The 19,300-nt window shown below is 34.0% G+C and overlaps 1 long non-coding RNA gene across 2 annotated transcripts in view; it reads left to right on the top strand.

Moving 5' to 3' along the window:
• LOC145241617 (uncharacterized) overlaps window positions 1–18,897 on the top strand; it is a 93,203-nt gene extending 74,306 nt beyond the window's left edge. The window contains exon 4 of one of the 2 annotated variants that reach the window (XR_013862591.1): window positions 17,712–18,378. This is a non-coding gene — a long non-coding RNA (uncharacterized LOC145241617). Of the gene's footprint in view, window positions 1–17,711; window positions 18,379–18,401 lie in introns of those variants that run through there. The other variant, XR_013862590.1, reaches the window with a different exon arrangement.
• Window positions 18,898–19,300: the final 403 nt, after the last annotated feature.

Raw genomic sequence — 19,300 nt, forward strand, 5'->3', positions numbered from 1 at the left:
AAACTGCAGACTAACTTAATGCGGGTACTGATCACCCGCTTTATGTTTTTTTTTTAACCAGAGATTTGCTTCTCCTAGAAAGGTTGCCTTCATCACGGCTTACAAGAGCCTTCTCCACCCCGACACACACATACATACAAAGAAACACACACAGTGCTAGTTGGCCGTTGACCCCGAAAAAGGGTTCATTCGCACTTTGGAAGGTCTTGTTTTTAATCCTTCAGGGAGACTAGCCACTCTCCTGGGGGAGCCAGTTTAGTCGCCGGTGACCCGACCATGAGGCAGGTAGTACTGGATTACATGGTACCAGTAGCATATGACATGACCTGACACATACATACATACATATAGATATATATATACACACACACACACACACGCACATATATATATATATATATATATATATATATATATATATATATATATATATATATATATATATCAATCTTGATATTGAAAATTTATTCAAATTTTCACAGAAAAAAAACTTATAAACCTGTAAGGAAGGGATACAAAATTTTAATTATTCGACAAGGAATACAAATAAAACAAGAAAACCCGTATTCTATGGAGTTTCGAAGAATGCAATTCTTCTCATCCGAGGGAAGAGGTTTGCAAAATATACAATAAATTCTGCAGGTTAATTCATCACAGAAAACAAATAATATGAAATTTGTCATATTTGTATAAAAAAAGTCATTTAACAGTTTGAGACAGTTTGAAGGGATTCAAAGGGATTGAGAAAGCAAGAAACGGAGAAAAGGAAAAAAAAGAATTGAGTAAATAAGTTTTAGATCCTTATTGAAACAGAAAAACATTTTTCTCAATAGAATAATGGAAGCAAAAATAATCTCGGTAAGCTGACTTTGTTCCGTGTTCAACAGTATACTCATATTTAACCCGGACATACGTTCACAGATGGGAAACGAAATGACGAGCAATTGCTTTGACTATGTGTGGTTTTATATATACACGTGGTGTTTTGTTTAGTTAGCTAACTAAGCGGATTTTGTTATTCCTTCCAACGGGATAATGTTTCCATTAGCCAATGGAATTCAAATAGGAAAAGGGAATCACAGACAAGATCAGAACTCGATAGATTTTCACGGGATGAATATGAGTTAAAGCAGCTTTAGGATCGAGTCCTTTAAGATAAGTAAACCAAACCCAAATGTCCGCATTACTCACCATCATGTTATTGTCACATCATCTATCTAACACTCATTTACCCTGATCCTAAAGTGACCTCCGAGCCTTGATAAGCGTTGATCCCCAACTAAAGTAAATAATTAAAAATATCCTAAAAGTTTATCGTTTCTAAATAAATTTCTTCCTTCAATTTCTTTCTTCGTACACCTAGCATCAAACAGAATTTACACGAACAGGGTTTCGTTTTGTTTTTGTTTTTTCTCTCGGAACACACTACCATAAGACAGCTTCCCTGCAAGTTACTACACGGTCGTCTTCAAATTAAATATCAGCAGGTTCCCATCATGAACCGTTCTTATTCGAATTAGTTTGATTTCATTATTGTTAAGTGACATCACGTGACAATCATTCCATCTCATTAAAGTAACTTTTGACCCTTATATTTTGTTGCAATAGTTAAGAGGGTATTTATTTCCTACGCACCGTAAAAAGATGTGACACAAGGTCATAAGAATGGGACAGTCAAACAAGCGCCTCTAAAAAAAAAGGATACACCAGCCTAACATAAGTTGCCTGGGCAATCCCGGCAGCACCCTACAGCCAGGGCCCTCTCAGGCAGTACTTTTATTTCACTCTGGTATGTAAGAGATTACCATGATTAGGAGCTAACCTTTTAGGGATTATCTATGCAAGACGTTTATTCACATTTCATTTATAGTTTCGCATGTTGAAAAAAGTCGACGAAAAGGAAGCAGGGAGGTAATTATATAAGCAAGCTCTTATAAGAAAGAAATTATTAGAGTTGAAAGATTTTCGGTATTCGGCATCTGGGAACCTCTACAGTGAAGGGGTAAATTTGCTTGCAGTTCAGTTTTTCGGGGGTATTTACGTTGAGGGGTGGGGTTACAGCTGTTGTAAGTCGGTCGGTACACTTCCGTGGAAGTACCTGTGAAAAGATCACAGGGATGCAATATTATGCCAATGAAACAGGAGATGAAGTTTGGTTCATAGTGCGGGCCTGGCAATTCAGAGTCGCAACCCGTTATTCTAAGGACGGTAACTCTGTTTTACTAAAATAGTTCGTGTTTACTTGCCTCCCCACGAGGGCAGAGTTAGATAGAAGGTCTGTTTTTAATGTGAGGGAAATCTAGCTCCCCAAGAATAAAAATTGCTTCAGGTTAGAAGGATTTCTCCTCCACTGATTGAGGTCAGAAAAGGTAAAATGGAGTATTAAAACAGATACTACACTGGTATTTTGAGCAAAAGTCCAAAAGGCTTTTTTTCTTACAATTACTCGAATGTTTTGTTCAAGAAACAATTATATCGTTACATTCTTTATTTATTTATTTATTTATTTATTTTTGTTATTGATGTTATAAAACTTTGATAGATACATTAAATGAAGTTGTTGAATTTTTTTTTTTAAATCCTTAGTAAATTCAGTTACCTCCCTTGGAATAACGAGTCAAGATTCCGAATAGGCACGGAACTTATTATTTTTTTTTTTACAAGACAACGGTTGCAAACACTACATTACATTAAACTTATCTCTGGTAAAGAAAAACAGCCTGAGGAATTTTATATATTAAAGAAAGATAGCGGCAAATTCAAAGTAATCCCACGTTGCAAGAACAAAAGCTATATATACAGGGTGTTCAAAAAGTCACTTAAGTGTTTTGAACTTAAAAATAGATTCTTTATTTTTGATAACATATTTCTGTAATTTTAACACACTCTAGCGAAGACATTGGGAATCCTTTTAAATTATTTAAAATTCAAACAATCTTTATTTATGAAAAATAATACCTTTTAAATGTTGCCCATTTTCAGCTTCTCATATTTGTGCTCTTTCCAAAATTTATTCATTGCAGATTGCAGAATCTCTGGATTGCGATTTAACTCTCTCAGATTATTATTATTTTTTTTTTTTTTACGTTCTATTCTTTTCGACCTAAAAACTTGCATCCGGTTTTCATCAAAAATGGACCGTGGTATCAATTGTCCATATTTTTATTTATTTTTTTATGTTATCAAACCCCACTTAATCGCTCCCTCTGCTTTAAGCTAGAACTAATAGAAATATATATAAGGTGTCCAAAAAGTCATTGAAGGGTGTGGAACTTAAATTGATTCGTTATTTTGTATCATATCTGTTATACCGGCCTTCCTTGAACAGAGAAATTTACACCGATTAGCACTATAAATAGCACTAGTAATTCCAACACCGGTGAGAGAGATGCGACTGCACTTCAACTGCTATCCGAGTGCTCAGCAGATAGATAGGCTTTCCTATCTGTGTACATTATTGTTAATACACTTGTTCCTTAACCGAACCTCGACTTGATTGTTCTTATTTTCACTGTTCTCTCACGACACAACAATATCTTTCTGTAATTTTAACACAATCTGACTAATACATTGGGACTTTTTTTTTAAAATAAAATGCAAAATTCAAATAGTCTCCATGAAAAAGTATGTCTTTTAAATGTCGCCCATTTTCAGCTTCGCATATTTGTGCTCTTTGCAAAACATTATTCATGACAGATTGCAGAATCTCTGGATTACGATTAAACTCTTATTACTTTCCCGATGTTTTACTTCTTGTGCACCAATAGAGATGCAGTAACAATTCTTTACTATATTGTAGTAGGAATATATAGTTCATGTTTTATTTCTTGCGGCATAAACCGGTTCTATTGTGACCTTTCCGTGTCACCGACAACAGATGTGAACCCTCAGCGATCCCTAAATAGGGATCCTTTGTCACATACGCGTTGTGCTCGTTCTTCACAGGGAATTCTTTGTAAGATCTCTTGGCGCAGTAGGACTTGTTGATTTGGTTGGTCAGTGTCAATTACTCTTCGTGTTGATATGCCGCTGTCATGCTGGAATTAAATAGATTTTCATGCGCGCAAAAGAAAGACAGACTCAGATATCTCTATTCTACTTGGTTAATTCTTCGATTATACAAAATATGATATACACTTATATATAATCGTTCAGTTGTTCATTTTTAACAAACACTAATGAGTCCCAATTAGATTTAATTACTCTCAACTTTGGTGGTAGCGGTGGACGGGAAGAGAAAGGAGTGGTGACGACGCTTCGATTAGGATTAGATTCGCTCAAAACACAGCGCCAACTAACTGATTTTGGCGCGGGTATTCACTTATGTACAGAGGCATCGGGGTATGGAAGGTTGCTCTCTAGGCTAATCGCCGATGGGTACGTTATCCTAGAGGGATTCCAGATTCTCTGCATGCACCTGTGAATCTGCGAATCTGCGAACGCTCGCAGATATGGTTCATACGATCAGGAGAGGTTAACCCCGTGACCCCTCGTCTGGACTCAGAAACGAAATTATATTTCGGTATGTTTCACAAGATGACATCAGATTGTCACTTTCACCAAACAATCAGATTTATATCTCGGTTTTATAAGAAAATAATAAAATTCATAACTTAACTCTTTCTTTCATCAGGGTCGGCCGCCGCTACCCGGGCATACAATATTGCTTAACAAATAACACAGGCATAGTTGCCCGGCATTCTCCAGAGTTTCGGGGGGTTCCACCTTCCCCAAATGGGGAACCTTACCACTCTTTGGGACGGTCACGTCGTACTATTAAATAATTTACAAATTCAAGAGTTTCATATCCTTAAGAATACAGTCATCCAATGTTGTACTTGTGCGTATTTTTCTACCTTTTTCTTCTTTCTCTTTGAACCACAATTGTTTACTATCTCTATTTTGCTCTTCGGTCTACTGATTAAATGTCATGGAAAATTTTTCCTTCCTTCTTTTTTTTTTCTTTTTGTTTTATGGATCTTTGTTGTCATGGTAACACTGAGACGTTTCCTCGGCAGAAACTCCCCGTCGCCTCCAACCAACACGCAATTGTTGAATACTGCCACTGCTTTTGAATCGTCGACCATCTTGAATTTGTGTTGCGCATGATTGGCTTGACTGGTTTGCATATAATGACACTGAAACAAGTTATGTGAATTCGATCTTCATTATTTTTGCCGAATCAAAAGAATATATATATATATATATATATATATATATATATATATATATATATATATATAAGAGAGAAAATAGTTAATAAAACATGTTAAAAAAACACTTTAAAAAAGACTTAAAAACATATTTAATCTTAAAAGGAAACACTTAATAAGTGGATAGTCCTTAATCCGTGGAGTTTCGAAGAAATAGTTTCCTTCTCATCAGAGTGTAGGAACTAGCAAAGTGCGGGATCGGATTTTGCATACAAAAGTATTTGATGAAACTGCAAGTAAGTCAAAGATCTTACTTGATAGCAAAAAGTGAACCAGAGGGAATATGGTGCAGAAAAAGGTGATTTCACGTGAATGGATAGTCAGGTGAAAGGTAAAGTATACAATGACGGTAAAATCCAAAAATGTAAATCCAAGAAAGTTAATTAAATTTCCATTCGCACAAGTAACATCCAAGGGAATAATCGCGTAATTGGAAGATGGTCCAAAATAATCCAAAAGGCCGAAATCTGTGGAATAATTCACAAATATGTACAAGGAAAAGGGGGGAAAAATTACAATAATATTAATAAAAGAAAAATAAGATATGCGTTTAAAACGGCTGCCGAGACAAAGTGTAATTTTATTTTAGTTTTATTCTATTTTATATATATATATATATATATATATATATATATATATATATATATATATATATATATATATATATATATATGTTTATTAGTTCTAGCTTAAAGCAGAAGCAGCGATTAAGTGGGGGTTGATGATAGAAAAATTAAATAAAAATATGGACAATTAATACCACGGTCCATTCGTGATATATATATATATATATATATATATATATATATATATATATATATATATATATATATATATATATATAGGGTCTCCAAAAAATCACTGAAGGATTTTGAACTTTAATTAATTCTTTATTTTTGATGATATTTTTCTGCAATTTTAACACAATCTGACTAAGACAATTGGACTTTATTTAAATAAAATGCAAAATTCAAACAGTATCAATTTATGAAAAATAATGTCTTTTAAATGTTGCTCAATTTCAGCTTCGCATATTTGTGCTCTTTCCAAAGCATTATTCATCTGAATCACTGGGTTACGATTTAACTCCCTTATTTCGTTCTGCGAGCTGGAGACCTCGAAACTTCAAACTCCAAACCCTGCAAGAATCGAAGGAAAACATCAGGAACGAAATAAGGGAGTTAAATCGCAATCCAGAGATTCTGCAATCCGCCATGAATAATGTTTTGAAAAGAGTAAAAATGTGGGCAATATTTAAAAGACATTATTTTTAACTAGCGGGGGTACCCGGCGTTGCTCGAGTGTTTGTTTCCGGGACGGGGGGGAGTTTTAAAAAATGTTATGGTAGGTAAGTAGGAAGGATCAAACCCGAAGTCATGAGTAAAAGTAGGAAAATAAAGTGTGAAAAAAAAAAAAAAAAAACATCTGCAAAGTTAACAGTTCGGCCACCAAGAAAAGTCCATTCCAGTTGTTTAGGAAAAAAAAGAAAAAAAAACACGACTACGGTAGGTCGGTGCGAACGTAAAAATATAATGTGAATTGTCCAGCACGCTAACCACTACGCCACAGAGCATTGCAGCTTAGTTTAGTGATTTTAAATGACTTCACATGAAAGAACTACGAAGCCAAACCGGTGTTCTCTTCTCAACTGTTCCTTGTGAACGATCCCCAAACGGTGTTAAGTGGTGGCAGGGGGAGGAGGAATTTATTAGAGAGAAAATATTTTACCACTTCCATTGATCTTAACCGATTTTGGCCGTGACTTCTCAGCAGAAAAAGTATAGAAATCTAAGATTATCGAGGAATTTGAGAAATAATAAGCCTATTACACACCTCAGATATTGTTCTGCCGTTTGTGCATATTATATTTGCATGAAATATCTTGATTTTTAATCCTATTAATGTCAAAATCAGACGGAAAAAAATGAGTTCATTTTATTTATATAGATAGAAGATAGATAGAAGATAGAAAGAGAAGATAGAAGAAGATAGAATAGAAGAAGATAGATAGAAGAAGAGAAGAGAAGATAGAAGAGAAGAGAAGAAGATAGAATAGAAGAGAAGAAGAAGAGAAGATAAATACTGTTTACATTTTGGATGTAGGATTTGGATGTAGGATTGTAGGATTGTGGCAAAATTACAGAAAGACATCATCAAAAATAAGAAATCTATTTGAGTTCAAAACTCTTCAGTGACTTTTTGGACACCTTCTATACAGCTTCTGCTCTCATAACGTGGGATTTCTTCGAATTTGCCGCTATCTTTCTTTAATATATACAATTCCTAACACTAATGTATAGCAACTGTTTTTCTTTACCAGAGATAAGTTTAATATAATAGACTAACGTGTTTGCAACCGTTGCTTTGTCAAAAAGTATTATTTCAATTATTTAAAATAGATGTAATAAAATCTCTTGTAAAAACCGAATACTGTTACATATTTCTAATTATCCTTGACCTGAAACAAACGATGACCCTAAACCTTGAAAACAACTACACACCATAGAAGACACCTCAACCTGATAAACTGTTGAAACTACACATTAATCTTTTAGTCGTCTAGATATTTTTTGTGTTATTTGGATTATTCGGGCGACTTATTTTCACAGCGGTTCGGCCGATATAACCTGTGATCTTCTTCAGGTGTGTGTTATTGTCTTTAGAAATATTTCTGTCGAACTCGTGAATCTGCACGGAATTCCACCGAACGGGTTCCCTTTAATTAATCCACGGGGGTGGTATGCTCTCGTTCCGTTAGCCATGACTTCGTAGAAATATTAAATAATTTGCAATTCTCTCTCCCTCTCTTCTCCTCTTCCTCTCTCTCACTCTCTCTCACGCACACACACAGAGACATACACATATATCACTCTCCCTCTCTCTCCACACACACACACACACACATATATATATATATATATATATATATATATATATATATATATATATATATATATATATGTGTGTGTGTGTATATGCGCAGAGCATCATATAATGATTAGATCGCTCTGAGAGATATATAAATAAAAGTAAAAAAAACATTTAAAAATAAATGTTAAAATTTCATCAGTATTTCTCGCGTTAACGGTGGCCGGATGGATTAGGTCCTTGCTAATTAAGCTAGAGATAGCTTCCATTGCCGGGTTCGAATCCATCGACCGGTGTTAATCGTGACACCCTGCACTGATAAATAAATACATCAAAACAACATTTGTTTCAATAAAAATTGCAACGAGTGCCTGAACGACCGAAAAAAAAATAAAATTAGCCAAACGTGCGTAATATACGTATTTTTTAATTATTATTTTAAATTTTTTGTAAAGGCGCTTTTTAACTGGCTTTTTTGCGTAAATAAAGGAACTTTTCAGTTAGCTTGGGGGGGATTTTTCAATTTGCTCTTTTTGAGGGGGCCTACTTTGTTTCTAAAAGTGTGGCTGAAGTTTGAATTCGAAGCAGTCAAAGTTTCTGTATAGCCGTTCAAGAATATTAAAAACAAACAAATTAATTTTTTTCAGTTTATTCGTAAGTGTTTTTTTATATTAAAAAAAACATTTTTCTGTCTACACAGAATTATTTTTCAAGTTAAAAAGACTTATTGAGATTACCAAATTATTTCATATGGTGATGTTTCTAGGGGAGATAACTCTCCGTCTTTAAAAAAAGTCGATCTCGGAAATAATTCCAAATAAATTAAATTAAATATATTATCAATTAAATTTTTATTTAAAGTTTATTAAACAACAATTTAAATAGAACATTAAAAAAAATTCTCTCGCTAGAAACATTAACTAACATATCGCTATTTAGTAAAATCGATTTTCCTTAATGTAATATGCAAATGAGATGGCCTCTTAATTGTATATTTTGCAAGAATCTTACTATATATAGAAATAAATGAAAGCGTCAAGTAGTTACCCTTTTGTATATATTAATCAAATTGTAAACAGACAAACAAACAGACATGAATACGAATTTACATATATATGTATATACTAGCCTTGGAGCCCGGCGTTGCACGGGTGTTTGTAGGTGTGCGTTGAACAAAATTTTAAAAAAAGTAGAAGGCAGGCAGGCACGAACCCGTACCTTATATATGAAGTTTCATGTCTGTAGATAAAAAAAAACTCTAGGAGGAGTTTGGTAGGCAAAATTAGTTAAACAAAAATATATACGTATACATAAATATATATGGAAACAAATTTGTGTTTACTATAAACTTTTTACGCAAATATTACGCAAGTATAAATCGTGTAGAACAACTGTATGTATATAATTGTACGAAATAGTTAACTGAAGACGATCATCCCATAAGAAAACCGAAGAAAGTAATTGGGAATTAATTAAAGTGAATGTTTAAAAGAATATGCAAATTAGCTAGATATTTTGCTAGTGAGTGCAATTCCACGGCCCATATATAAGAAAATTGTATGTTTTTTTAAATGAATAGAAAAGAGCTTGCCTTTTTTCTATTGTTCTTGGCCTTCGGGCAAGGATCAAAGTGTAGCATCTGTTCCGGCAGATGCTGCACTTAAGATAATTTGTACCAGTCAATGGAGGGGAAACCCTCTATACTGGGACAATTATTATTTTTGGTAACCAGAGTGCCCCCTTTTTGCCTACTTTTAGGGGAGCTGGTTTTTACCTCACATTAAAAACGGCCTTGTGCCTAATTTGCTCAGTGGGGGAGCAAATAAATACCATCTGTTCCGGCAGATAATGCAAGCAAAGACCATATGTGGGGGAAATCCAACATATAAAACCTTGGTCAATGTATGGGGAACCCTTCATACCAATTGTCACTATCCAGCTCCCCTCCTCTCCGGGGAGTTGGTCCCCATTTCCCCTTCACTCCTCACATTAAACATCGGCCTTGTGCCTAATTTGCTCGGTGGGGGAGCAAATAAATACCTTGGCCTTCGGGCCGGGATCAAAGTGTAGTATCTGTCTGCAGATGCTGCACTTAAGATAATTTGTACCAGTCAATGGAGGGGAAACCCTCTATACTGAGACAATTATTATTTTTGGTAACCAGAGTGCCCCCTTTTTGCCTACTTTTAGGGGAGCTGGTTTTTACCCCATATTAAAAACGGTCTTGTACCTAATTTGTTTTCGTGGGGAAGCAAATAAATACATTAAATAAATAGAGAAAGGGATTTTAATATGAATATCAATACACACCGGAAAAGGCGAATTTATAGGAGTATAGATAGATAGATAGATAGATAGATAGATAGATAGATAGATAGTCCGTTTTTTTTATTATTAATACTATTATGGCATGTGTCTTTCAGAATTGTCTGATCTATTCTCTTGCATCTCAGCTTCATATTTCAGTAGCTTATTTTAAAAAATCTGTTTGTGAAACTCTCTTCCAAATGACTGTTTTTTTTCCCTACCTATACCCTTGGTCTTTTTGAGACTAAGGTAAATAGGCATCTCGAGGTTTTGCGATAATCAACTTTTATTCTTGTATGGTGATTACAATAAGTGGCTTGACACCTTGTCTGGAAAGATTTCAATAAAAAAATTAAAAAACGTCTCTCGGGGGTTGGGAGATAGTTTCAAGAATTATTTTTTCCTTACATGAAATAATTGTCATTGTCAACTAAAATATTCTTAAATAAAACGAAGGTCACTTTTTTAAATGCAGTCATTAAAAATTGTAGTTTTAGTCAATGGAGTGATATAATTTGATTTTGGAACAATTCATTTTAAAATAGGTAAAATCAAAAGTATTTACATTAGCGGCATCAGATAAATCACCAATCACTATCTATTTATTTTAATATATGGGTGAAAGGTGATAACGTACTTACGAACATGAAATTTATATAGGTGCGTTAGAAAGATGGAAATCTGTAAACAAAACAAAAAAAAAAGGTAATAAAATACTTAACACTTACTTATGTTTATAAATAGTATATTAACCCTTTGTTATAGCTACTTACAATGCCTCCCCACGAGACAGAGTTAGGCACCAGGGTCGTTTTTTAACGTGGAGAAAAGGTGCAAAAATAAAAATTGTCTCAGTCGTGAAGGACTGCTCCTCCACCGAAAGAGAACAAGAAATGGAAGTGCAGCATCTGAAGAACAGATACTACACTTTGATCTTGACCAAAAAGTAGAAAGAAAAAGTGAGTGGTTCCGGAAGTGTAAATGCCGGCTTCGTAAATCGGCCTAATTTGCGTGAGGCCGAGATTTAGTAAGAGGACTTAGTCGACACTCCTCAAAAAAAAAAAAAAAAAAAAAAAGAAAAGAAAGAAAAGGACATTGACTTTTTGGACTCGTGGAAACAACGACGCGAGTTGTCCGGTTGAAAGAACGAAAGTAGATACGAAATGGACCAATGAACGCAACGAACGCCGCAAAGTAATGAAACGGATCTTGTCATTGCTTTCGTCAGTCTGTTTCAGATTATTTTCTTTACGTTCTCTTCTTTTCAACCTAAAAACATTGCATCCTGTTTCCATCCAATAACGAGATGAGAATGAAAACTTTACGTTTTCGTCTCGACCGATTTTTTTTTTAATCTTTTATTAATTTTGTAATTTTTTTTTTCCTTTTTAATTCATTTTGCGTTTGTTTCTTTTTCTTTATCGTTCCACTGTATCGTCCATCCTTTTTTATTAACTCTCTCTCTCTCTCTCTCTCTCTCCCTCTCTCTCTCTCTCTCTCTGATTTTTATTCACACGTTCTTCTTTCTTCTTTTTTCTTCTTTTTCTTCTTTTATTTTTTCTTCTTTTTCTTCTTTCCATTTTCTCATTCTTTTCATTTTTCTCCTTTTTTCTGGTTTCTGCCTTTTCGTCTTCTTTCCTTCTACTTCTCTTTTTTCTTCTTTCACTTCTCCTTTTCCATTTTCTTTTTCCCTTTCCTTCTTCTTTTTTCCTTCTTTTCTTTACGTTTTGATGTGTCTTTTTTATTCTTCTTTTCCTTCGTTCACTTTTTTTTTTTACATTTTATCTATCTTATTATTATTATTATTCACGGCATAATTACGTTGGCACACTATTTTTTTTGATAGATCATCAAAATTAAACAACGTTGAACGTGGTCAATCATTTAGTAGTACCATGTGCTGTCGACACCTCCTTGCATTAACAGCAAAAACATAATGTCGTCATCCTGATTTGGGTATACATGCGACTGGGGACCGCCTGTGTATTTCAGATTCCCTAAAAACTTCCTCCTCCAAAGGAAGCCGGTTTAATCTGCCTAGAGTAAATACCGCTTTGTTTTCATACTTTCGTATTTTTCATTTTTTTTTTTTTGCATCATCTTTTCCTCTTTTCATCTTTTCTTTCTTTTTTATTTCTCCTTCTTTTTTTCCTTTTTCTGTTTCTTCTTTCTTCATAAATTTCTTTCCTTTCTTTTCTTCTTCCACTGTTTTCCTTCGTCTTCTTGTCTATTCTCTATTTATCTACTGCCTGTTTCTAATTACTTTTCTCCCCCACCCCTCCTTTTTTCAATTCTTTTCATTATTCTTCCTGACCTTCTTCTTCTTTGTATTTACCCCTTTCAGGTATGTTATTCTAGTCGTAGTTCTCATAATTTCTGCATTTCAACTGAGGAACTATTTGATGTCTTGCAGATTATTATTATTTTTTTGTGTGTGTGTGTGTGTGGTGTTAGATATTGGCCGGGCAACACCGAAGATTTGTTAGCCGATGATTATCATGATCGTTAAAATATTTGTAAAAATAGAATGTTATCATAGCGAAACATATATTTACAGAAAAAATGATTTATGTCAAAAATGTTTTAATAGAAAAGAACGTTAGAACAGCAACAATAATTTAAAAACCGGTTGACCTCATGAGCCTGACGTAGTCTTACATGGTGGTCACTTAAAGTGGCATGGAATTAGTGTAGAGCTTGAAAGACACTACGATGTTTTTAGTCAAGGATCAGAAGCGAGAAAGAGCGGACGCAGTTAGAGTCGAGAGAGAGAGAGAGAGAGAGAAAGAGAGAGAGAGAGAAAGATTGTCCACAGACAGTTAAGGCTCCCAATAGAAGGGATCAGAATGCGTTAGTCCAAGACTAGCGTTGCAGCTTCCAATGGGGAAACATCGGTAAATAAAGATGCTGAAAAGACAACCCGAGATTTGCAGCTTTTCCGAAGATCCGTAAAATAAGATTAAAGACGGGCCAGATATGTTTCCCCAATTGTCCCGATGTTACAACCCCTGAGAACTGTTATTTGTCCCTTTCTGTTGTAAACGTTACATGCCCGTCGTTAAACTGTATCTGTTAATATATTAACACTGTTGTGTTAAACAGGCATCAATTCAACAAAGTATAAAAACTAGATAGACGAACACACGTATATACACACGTCATATAGATGACTGTGGCATGTATATATCAACGTATATACACTAAGCCTAAGCACATTCATTAAAAGAACATTTTATACCAGTAGACGATGCATGAGTTTAGACAAACATACATGCATATACAAGAGACACATATATACATAATATATACTTCCCCAGCATACAACAGTAGTCGGTCCTTACGCTGTTAATTTCGGAAGTAACCCTTTATTCGTAATTTGTTAAGCATTCAAATTTCTTTTTGTCTCCTTACAAAATACCGAAATGATACTGCCAACGACAAAATCTACCCAATGAATGCTGAAGAGTGCGGATGAAGAGAGAAAGTGTTGTAGTGATGTAAGTTTGGAATCCCTCGTCGCAATGTTGTGGCCTTGCCGGCTGATGATAATCATGACAAACACAGTGGTATAATAAACAAAATGTGTATTAGCAAAAGTTGCAGGAGTACACGTCATCATTCTGGGGCCATAACTGCCACGAATCACTACCTCCAACGTGTTATACATGATTATTAATTGTTAAAGCCAAAAGATCAAAACAGACTTTATGCTGGAAGCTGACGACAAAAAAAAAAAGGAATACAAATACGTTGGAAGGCTTTTACTTATTAACAGACACACATCGTGAGAGACTTGTGGGCCACTTTATTTACATTTTTAGACTGATTTGTACACAGTTGTGAGCAATATCGTCTACATCTATAAAGCTCACTTGTCTGTTTAAATGTATGTATGTATGTATGTATGTATGTATATCTTGCAAAAACTTTCGACAAACGCGACGAATTTTTACGAGATCAGTATCGTTTTGAAGCTTGAGCCTTCGGACGACAAATATCGAAAAATTGGCTAAAAAAAATTAATTCCCTCACCATTAACTGGGCACTTTTCTACAGGGAGGGGTCGCTTTTTTCGCTGATATTTTCGAAAGTTATCCTCTCCTTTCGATTGCCTAAATATTCGTCACTTCCGGTTTGGCGATGGGCGCAACAGCAAAGACGTCACGTTTTTGTTTCTTTTTTCACTTTCTTTTCCTCCATCGTAGTACAGGTTCCAGCCTGCCTGCCTACTACCACTTTTTTTTTGTTCAGCACACACTTCCAAACACTCGAGCAACGCTGGGCAGCCATGCTAGTTACAAATAAAAGAGGCCGTTAAGTTTTAACACGTAAGTCAAAAATACAATCAAAAGAAAAAACTGTCAATAGCATTTCACAATGTCCAAGGGAGATAATCATAGCAGATTGCTATTTCTAACAACTATATTTATAGTCTCTGGGTAAGTTCATTATTTTTCCTAAAATGGGTTAATCAGCTTTTACCACATAAAATGATTAATTTTAATTGACAACATCAATAAAACAATACAAAAAAAAACTTATGCAAAACGAGAGTATAAAGAGTTTTAGAACATTCATGTAACAGAAAGGTGTTTGTCCGTGAGCAGAAATTAATTACAGATCTTGATTTCGGTTGGTGCCGCGTTCATTTAAACGCATTTAAATGGAATATGTATAACTATATACTAGGGTAGGTCGATTTTGGTATTACGACTATGTCTATGCAAATAAAGTTGTCAAATAACATTGAGAATAACCACACAAAATATTTTTTTCCGAAACTCTATCGGTTTTTGAGCAATTGAATTTAAAGATTGAAAAAATCAATCTTCCGTCGCTATTTCGCCAGATCCCGATGTTAAATGAAAGAATAAGCATGCCATATTAATGCCGGTTTTGAAGAAAAAAATAAAGATAGCGTAAGCAATGTTTGTTTCTTTTGTCTGTAATATTTATGTCTTTTTTTTTTTCAGAAAACTTAATCAGAGTCGATAAAAAAAAAGAAATCCTGAAAAATATTTCATCTATATATATAAAAGCGAAAATGTATGTATGTATGTATGTATGTATGTATGTATGTATGTACGCTTTTCCTCGATGTCCACAAAAGGCTTCTTTCAGAGAAGCGCCCGCTCGCTTTACAACTTCTTAAAACTTTTTATATTATCTATAAATTGTAATATCTCACACTTAACCACGGAGCTCGCCTGTCTATTTAATTTTATTGACTTTCAGACGTTAATTATTCCACATTTCCCGCATCGGCACGCGTTGCATTCGGTTTTCGGTATAAACAAAAAACGAAACCCAGTGGTCTCTAGAGAGCTAAGTAACGTTTGGTTAATGTCGATCTCGTCATATAAGACGGTAGCTTTCATTTCGAGACGAGACGCTCCCCCTAATAAACAGGGAGCGGGTTTTTAAAAACAAACAAACCGATTTATTGACCTCATTAAAAACTGTCCCGCACAAAATGCTAACTGCTGAATACCTATCGCCGCCACGTCAATCAAAAACGCGCACCTGTTTTTTTTCACACTTCACTATTTTCCAATTGCGCGTCAAGGCTTCGTTTTTTTTCACGGGCACCTGTTTTTTTTCACATTTCGTGTTTTTTTCACACACACCTACAAACACCCGGGCAACGCCGGGTACCCCTCTCTAGTCTATATATATAAAAGCGAAAATGTATGTATGTATGTATGTATGTTTGTGTGTCTGCTAAAAACTTTTGACCGACGGAACAAAAATTCACAAACTTGGGATCATATTAAAGCCCCACCCTCCGGACGACAAATATCGAAAAATTAGCCATATATTTTTAATCGATTTATAACTGCCCCAAAAAATACGGGCGCCAACTCTTCTACATAAAGTATACACGGGGCCATTTATTTTGGGTCAACTTGTTTTTAAAACCCGCTGAGTCATGTCACGTAATCTTGACGTCAGCAAGCTCTAATGGCAGTCTGAATTTAAAATTTAAAAATGTTGTTATCGGTAAAAAAAAAAAAAATTTAACCCTCACACAAGCTAAACGATGAACTTCTACGCTATGACAACGTTATCAAAGTTATTAGCACATTAAATACTTAGATACGATAGTTAAACGAAAAATAACAAGCCAAAAATGTGAAGTAAAAAAAATACGCTTACAAAAAATATTAACGATCGAAGTTTTTACAAAAAAAACAGCCAGACGCCATTTTCTTTTTTAGTAACAGTCTTTAGAGTAAGGAAGACGAAGTTAGAGAGAGAGAGAGAGAGTGAGAGAGAGAGAGAGAGACATACACAAACGCAAACAGAGAGAGAGAGAGAGACAGACAGAGACAGATAGAGAGAGATGTCTAGACAGGAAACGAAATACGTAATTTAATAAACGTTAATGTGAAGTAAAACAAAAAAAATAAAATAATGCTACATCATCTCGTAACGCTCCCGCGATGACCTCATTTAGTGGCTATCTGTCAATCAAACCTCTTTCACTCGCTTATAAGCCTTATTTTAACACTGTAATCAATTCCTCTTACTCTTGGCCTACACGGTTAAGTGGTTTGACTTTGTTTCACCTCCGCGTCAAGGCTCCCGGGTTCAATCCAGCCTCACGACCAAAACTATATTTTTCTTTTACATCTTTAGCCACGCGGACAACGTTTCTTTATTTTTTTTACTTCGCTTATTCTTTAGTTTACTCCCCCCCCTATACACACAGCGTTTTTTTCGCTGTTTTTTTTTTGTTTTTGTTTTTTGTTTTTTCCGATTTTTTTAACATCGTTTCAGGGATATTACTTATCCCCCCCATACACACACCTACAAACACCCGGGCAACGCCGGGTACCCCCCTAGTTTAAAATAAATTAAGAAACAACACCGTCACGTAATCGGTTTCATTATTATTCAGAGACTCACGTGTGTTTACTGCGTTGACCGGCTTGATTCAAATATAAAAATAATTACATTTTGCATTTCATGTCTTAACAAACTTTAATTATTAAGAAAAGGAAAAGTTATATTTTAAATCTTTGTGCTATTTAATAATTCTGTATTAAAAAAGTTTCTTTTCAAGGCTATTTCTCTGAGAATTATTTGACCTGTGTTTTATACTGTTCCGTATGTAAAACAATAATTATTATTTCTTTTTTTTATATTTAGCTTTTTTTTATATTTAGCTTTTTTTATATTTAGCTTTTTTAATATTTAGCTTTTTTTATATATATATTTAGCTTTTTTTATATATATATTTAGCTTTTTTTCCTAATTTCATTTTTAATTCATTTCCTTTGTTTAATTTCTAACAATATCATAAAATATATTTTTTTGCAGATATTTTTCTGAACGAACTATTTCTACACGCAGTACTGATTCTACAAAATTTGCGGGCCCACCTTCTCCATTAAATACAACAGAACCCTCTACTTTCCGCCAAGTTATCAAATATAGTTATTATATGAAGAATTCTCATCCAACTTTAAATACATTTGTTCTTTCAAAATTAATTGCAAATCATATTATAGATTATAGTGTGTTTATTTATAGAAAGGCAGTAAATCCTCGTTTGAGCTTATTAATTGAACTGTAAATTGTACAGAAATTGCAGGACACCTGCTTTAAAAAAGTTAATCAAATAAATAGAAAATATTTATCCGCATTTGCCAAAAATGTTCTTGTCAAATTATTTGACATTTCATCTTGTTCGTGTGACCTGCAAGTTGTAATGACAGCCTCCATAAATTCATGAAATTGCTTTAAGAAATCTTCGATTTGATGTTTTTGCCATTTTGCCTGAAAATATTTAGTTTTTCCATGTTAAAATTAGACGAAATGGAAATGAGAAAGAGGCTATAAAAAGAATTTTAACAATATAAGTAAGTAAATATTTATTTATATAAAACTGATCAAATTGTGTACGTCGATTTATACGCCCATTTTAAATTAGTATTTTAATAAAATAAATAAATAAAATTTGTGTTCATTCATTCAAGTCAATAAAATAATTTAATTTCTCTTTTTCAGGAGTGGAGAACCAGCGAAAAAGCGTTTAAAAAAATTCAACAATACATGTTGACGCTCTACATTTGTCACATTTGATATACCTTTCTCAAAGTTGAGTGTCAGAGCCAGCATTGACTGAAGAATTATAAGATCATGAATTTCAGGAATTAATGATGAGCGGCAGAAAGCCAGAGTTACCTGATTTGCCTGCACATTCACATAGTGTCGCAAGGGCCGTAAAATTAACATCTGAAGCCTGCCAATCAATCTATGGACTTGAAGCAAGACATAGACATATAATTGCTAAAGTTTTATGCCATGAAATGAGGCCATTTTTTGCTTCGAAATGGAAGAATAGGGAGAATTTTGACATTATCTTAGAAAAAGGGCTTTATTTCGTACTTGCCAATTTTGTGTTTTATACAAGCATAGACAAATTCTTAGAGGAAGATAAACAATTTGTTTAATTTATATAAAAACTTTTTTCTCCAAACAGAATTAAAACATTTCTTTTTTTCATTGGCAGTCAGGAGAATTTATTATTTTTGTTATCTGTTACAATTATAATACAATAAAGTAAAATGTGGCATTTGAAAAGATTTCGGGGGGAACAATTATATTTTTTGTAATTTTTTACATATCAGTCATTGTATAGTTTATTTACATAAATAAACACACTACTTAGTATGATTAAAACTGTAAAATACTAAATAATTTCATATAAATCTTCAAAAGATAAGGATTTTCCGTGCCTCAAAGTAGACGATCTTTAAAATCAAATGCTCATCTAACGGCTGATGTTAGAAATATATTTTTTTATATATATTTTTGTACTCTCCATATGTGTGTGCAATTTCCTCTTCTCCGACATTTTACATTTTCCAAAAAAAGTTGACAATCGATTTACCCTACTATATATG

This window comes from Euprymna scolopes, chromosome 2 (assembly GCF_053919585.1).
Source record: "Euprymna scolopes isolate OS-2025 chromosome 2, ASM5391958v1, whole genome shotgun sequence".
Lineage (NCBI taxonomy): Eukaryota > Metazoa > Mollusca > Cephalopoda > Sepiida > Sepiolidae > Euprymna > Euprymna scolopes.